Source organism: Elephantulus edwardii, unplaced genomic scaffold (assembly GCF_000299155.1).
Source record: "Elephantulus edwardii isolate Elephantulus edwardi_28Jun2011 unplaced genomic scaffold, EleEdw1.0 scaffold00062, whole genome shotgun sequence".
Taxonomy (NCBI): domain Eukaryota; kingdom Metazoa; phylum Chordata; class Mammalia; order Macroscelidea; family Macroscelididae; genus Elephantulus; species Elephantulus edwardii.
In genome coordinates, this window is record NW_006399812.1 from 15,928,047 (window position 1) to 15,933,411 (window position 5,365).

General features: G+C 52.0%; 1 protein-coding gene and 1 pseudogene across 1 annotated transcript in view; one reads left to right on the plus strand and one right to left on the minus strand.

Moving 5' to 3' along the window:
• The window catches only part of CHST8 (carbohydrate (N-acetylgalactosamine 4-0) sulfotransferase 8), a gene marked incomplete at its 5' end in the record, with an annotated part of 114,022 nt that overhangs the window by 61,883 nt on the left and 46,774 nt on the right, over positions 1-5,365 (plus strand). The window lies entirely within an intron of this gene.
• On the minus strand, positions 4,136-5,207 carry LOC102851538 (annotated as a pseudogene).

The following is a 5,365-nucleotide window of genomic DNA, read 5'->3' on the forward strand; positions in this document are numbered from 1 at the left end:
ACACACACACACACACACACACACACACACACACACACACACACACACACAGTGTCTCCTTTCTCCCATTGGAGCCACCCAGCCTGTGGCCACACCCCAACCCTGTTCCACCTCAGACTCTCCAGCCACTTCCTCCAATTCTATGGCTTTTTCTACCACCTCTCTCAGACCTTGGCCTTCCCTGACCCTGCCCTCATCTCCTAGCCTCACAGTCTCTCTTCCCAGCCAGCCTACAGCTGGCACCTCACTCTCCCCTCAATCTGGGTACCTTCTTCTCCCTGTAGGTCTCTCTGGCCAAAGCAGGGGACCCCTCAGGGTGGGATCTGGGCAGGGGTGTCTGAGCGTCATCACTTAGGGCCAGCTGGACTTGAAGCCAACAGAAGATGCGCTACACCCAGAGTCGAGGCTGACTCACAGGGGCTGGAGGAGAGAGAGGCGGGGTCAGGCTACAATTGCGTGGGCTGCAGCACTGCTGAGCTGGGGCGCTGAGCCAGGGGGAGGTGGCTGTGGACCAACTCGGGTTTAAAAGCCTCAGGCAGAAGAGTGGAGACTCCGGAGGGCTGAACTGGGAGTGGTCAGGCCTAGACCAGAGGCTTCCATGTCGCCCTAAGAGCCACAGCTGCCCATGCAGTGGTGAGAGGCTGACTGCAGATCTTAGTCACCACGGAAACGCTCCTTCTCCGAGGATGGTAGGTGTTTCATGTGAGGAGTTAAGGGTAGTGTAAGCTGGTTTGCTGATTTCGAAGGGATCGGAAGAGGGCGGTGCTGGTTGCTGCTGACCCTCTTCAATGTGTCCTCCTAAGACTTACCGTGGAAGTGGGAAGGCCAAGTGACATGGTGGTAGAAGACCCAGTACTGTCTCACTCTTGCGTGGTTTTGGACAAATCACCTACTTTCTGTTAGCCTTTGCCTTGTTATGTGCCATCGAGTCACTTGCGACTCATAGCCACCCTATGTACAACAGCCCTAAACTCTGCTCTGTCCTGTGCCAATCTCATTTTCTCCGACACACTTATCCCGATTAACCCAGTCACTGAACCAACCCATCTCCTAGAGGGCCTTCCCCTCCTGCACCTGCCCTCCACCCTCCCAAGCATGATGTCCTTCTCCAAGGACTGGTCTCTCCTTACAACATGACCAATGTATGTCAGACGAAGCCTCAGAAACCTTTCCTCCAAGGAACAGCCTGATTTAGCCCTCTCTGGGGAGAATCTGTTTTCTTAGCAGTCCTTTCAATACTCTTCTCCAGCACCACAACTAAAAGGCATCAATTCTCCTTCTATCCTCCCTAGTCATTGCCAACTCTCTGACATATAACAAGTGATTGCAAAGACCATGGCCTGTATCAGACCCACCTTAGTCTCCAGAGAGACACCGTTGCTCTTCAGTATTTTAGAGAGGTCCCTAACAGCAGACTTTCCCATCGCAATATGTCTTTTAATTTCCTGGCTGCTGGTGCCAAGAGAGTTGACTGTGGAGCCAAGCAAACTAAAGCTGTGAACAATCTCAATCTCTTCACCATCCATCCTGATGCTGCCAGTTGGTCCAGTGGTGAGAATCTTTGTCTTCTTGACATTGAGCCTCAATCTATACTGAAGGCTGCAGTCCTTGACCCTCTGCAGCAATCACTTCAGGTCCTCCTGTTTCATCAAGCAGGGTTGTGTCATCTGCATAACGCAGATTGTTGATAGATCTTCCACCAATCCTGATGCTGCATTTCTCTTCATAGAGCCCAGCCTCCCGTATGATCTGTTCTGCATACAGGTTGAAAAGGTATGGAGATAGGACACATCTGTGGCATACACCCTTCCCCAATTTTGAACTATGCAGTATTTCCTTGCTCTGTTCTGATGACTGCGTCCTGGTCCAAGTATATGTTTCGCATTAGCACAATCAAGTGTTCTGGTATTCTCATTCTTCTCAGAGTCAGCCACAGTTTGCTATGGTCCACACAGTCAAATGCCTTTGCATAATCAATGAAGCACAGATAGACATTCCTCTGGTAATCCCTGTTTTCAGCCAAGATCCTTATTATCTGTAAAATGGGGTCAGCAATAGTACCTACCAACAAAGTTGAAGGGAGCTCTGGTAGCTTAGTGGTAAGGAGTTGTGCTGCCAACTTGAAGGCGTGTGGTTCAAATCCACTAGCTCCTCCATGAGAGAAAAATGGCCAGTCTCCTGCTGTGCCTCTGAAAACCTGCTGGAGGATCAACTGTGAATCAGTTCCTCCAGCCCGATGGTACACAATAACAAAGTGATGTCTGGGGAGTATCTAACATATCACCTACTCACTCAGTCACTGCCATCTGGTCGGAGCCGACTCGAAGCTGACCCTCCAGTGGGTTTTCTGAGGCTTGTAAGTCACATGGGAAGAGCTTTCCCACCTTTCTCCCTCAGAGTGGCTGATGATTCAAACCAGCAGAGATGCCACTTTTGCAACTCTCTGTGGACCAGAGCTCCCTATCTTTTTTTTTTTAATCCAAAAGGTCACTGTATTCGGACTTCACTTTGTTCAACATGGATTTTGGTTTTGCGGAATCCAAACGTGGACACTTGTTGGCCTCACAGCCTTGGATTTGCCCATTTTTTTAAACATATACATATACATATACATATACATATACATATACATATGTTTTTGTTTTTCCTTTCTTACCATTATGTCAATGTCTAGAGTATCACTGTTCAAGAGTGGGGGAAGAATCAGGCTCTTCCTATCAACAGCGCTGGGCGGGGAATGTTAGTTTTGGCTGTTTGCACTCTCCATTCAGATTATTCCTATCAAAGCTCACTGGTTATCTGAGGCTAAACTACAGTAATGAGAACCCTGTGGTCCTTGAGAATGGCCACTGTCACCCTCCTACCTGGGCCTCTTAGACTCTTGAAAAAGTGACAGAAAAATCAGTCACTTCATTAAAATATGTGAGGGGAGGGGAGGCACATAAAACCCAGAGATAACAAAGGTTATTTATCCTAAGTGGTCAGTTTTTTAAAAAGGAGGGGGAAAAGCCACAAAACAAAACCAAACCACCCCAACAAACAAAAAAAAGCCTTACACATTCAAAACCATAGAGAAAATACTGTGAGAGGGCTGCTCACAGCAACCTCAGTCTGTCTGTTCACCAGCAGTGAGAGTGAAGGCCTGCTGCGGTGTGTTTGGGATGGAGGGGGCACTCCATCCACTGCCAAGACTTGGGGTCTCCCGTTCACTCACTGCAGCTCCCAAGATAGCCCCATCCTGGACTTCACACAAAACAGCTGCTTGTGACCCAACTGAGCCAGGCTCTTTGAAGGCAACTTGGGAAAGAGTCCAAATTTCCCTTTTCCAGGACAGAATTCTTGCCTGTCCACTGGAAAGGATTTTGATTTTAGCTCGTTTTTGTTGTCTGCTTTCAAAGAAAAAAAACAACAACCCCAACCCCCCCAAAACAACAACTCACAAAGAGAAGGCAGTGTAACCCTCCATGCCTGAACCAGTCCGCAGCCAGCCAGATTCTGCTGGGAGGGCCCGTGGGGGACACGTGGCGGTGCCTCAACCTGGTACCTGGCATCTGAGAGCCCAGCGAGCCCCCTACAAACCTACAAGTGCTTGTGAGCTCTCAACTTCTCAAAGAATGAATCAGTTCTTAGCCCTATAAACACCAGCAGCCAGGGGTGACCATCCCTGGGCCTCTGTGGGTGCTGAGACCTGTCTCCTCTCGAACGGAGACATAACAGGGTTCTCTTACACTAAAACGAGAGAATAAACCCACTCCAACTCCAGGAAACATCTCCGGGCACAGTCTCAGCCCCTTTCCTTCGGGGCGAGTAAAACATACATTGTCTTTGACCCAAACAGGTTGGTGAGCTAAGATTCGGAAGGAGGGATGGGGAGAAGTGTGGGAGCAGGGTGTGAAGAATGTCACAGAAGCAACTTTTCAGCTCACCACAACACTGTGCTTTTGAGGGGAAGTGGCATCCATACCCCAAATTGTACCTGGAAGTGTTGGAAAAGAGGAAGGGAAAAGGGGGACGGGGCGCGGTGGATAAACAAAGTGGCTACACCACTTTCTCCGGAAGGCGTTTAGTGCTTCTCTCGTGGTTCTCCCCTACCCTGGTTGCTTTGCTGAGTTCTCAGGTGCAGGCGGGGCCTGCTCTAGCTGGGGGTGCTGCTGCTCTGGGAGTTCGGAGAGTCCTGCTCATTGATGGTGTTCAGCAGGAGGCAGGCGGGGCGCCGTGGCAGGTGGGGGTGCCCCGGCTCTCGGGCCTGCTCCTCAGAGGGTCGGTACAGCCCTTCCTCCTCGTCACCAGCGGGCTGCATGTGGCAGCTGTCGCAGAAGTCCAGGGCTCCGTCGTCGATGAGCGTGTTGAATTCTTTGAGGTCCTCATCGTGGCCCCGGTTGCACACACACACCTCGATGCCAGAGTCCCCTGTGAAGCGGCGGTGCCGCCCGGGGCGTCTTGTCTTTACTATCGGGGAGGGCACCGCTCTGCTCGGAGCTGTGCTCTCTCAGCAGTTCCTCCTTACATTCAGAGTCCTTGTGCAGGGGAGACCCCGGCTTGAGCTCCCCAAGGCCGGCCGCGGAGCCACTGGGCTCCATTCCCAGGACTTTGGTGGCTGCCGGGTCAGCTGGCACGTCGGAGGGCTCAGGGTCAGCGATGCTCGGGGGTCTCATGCTGCTTCTGCTGGGCCCAGACAAGGGGCTGCTCTGTGCACCCTGGGGGGCCCGGGGGGGGGGGCTGGTGCCCGCGAGGCCACACTGTGAAGGCAGCTGCTGCTGCTGGAGCTGGAAGGCACTGTATGGTGGGGGAGGAGTTGGAGGTCTGTTCACCACTCCCTCATAAGGAGGTAGTAAATAGTTTGGCAAAAACCTGAAATAAAATGGCAGCGCTGAGTAATTGTGGGCTTCCCGGTAGGCGATCAGGTTGATTTCATGTTGTCGCTGCTGGGCCTGAAGGCGGTGCTTGGCTCGGCGGTGGTGGCAGACGCAACAGCAGCTCAGGATGATGATGATGGTACACACCAGCCGGAACCACCAGAGTTCATAGTAGTAGCTGCAGCATTGAGACTGTCCACAGCAGTGTCCCGTGTCACAGGTATAGCTTTGATTGTTGGTACCCACACAGGTTTCCTTATTCTGCGGGGGCTCAACCCTGGCTGACAGGGGGCTGGGCAGCGCCTGGAGGAGCAGGAGCACCATGCCACTCAGGAGGCTTCTCCTCTCCATCCTCCTCCTGCTCCTGCTCCTCCGCCATGGCGTCGCCACCACCTCTCTCCTCCTTCCTCTCCTTTTCCCTCTTCTTCCTTCTTCAGAGCTCCCTATCTTACAGAGAGTTGTTGTTGTTAAGTGTCATCGAGTGGAGTATGACTCATAGCAACCCCATA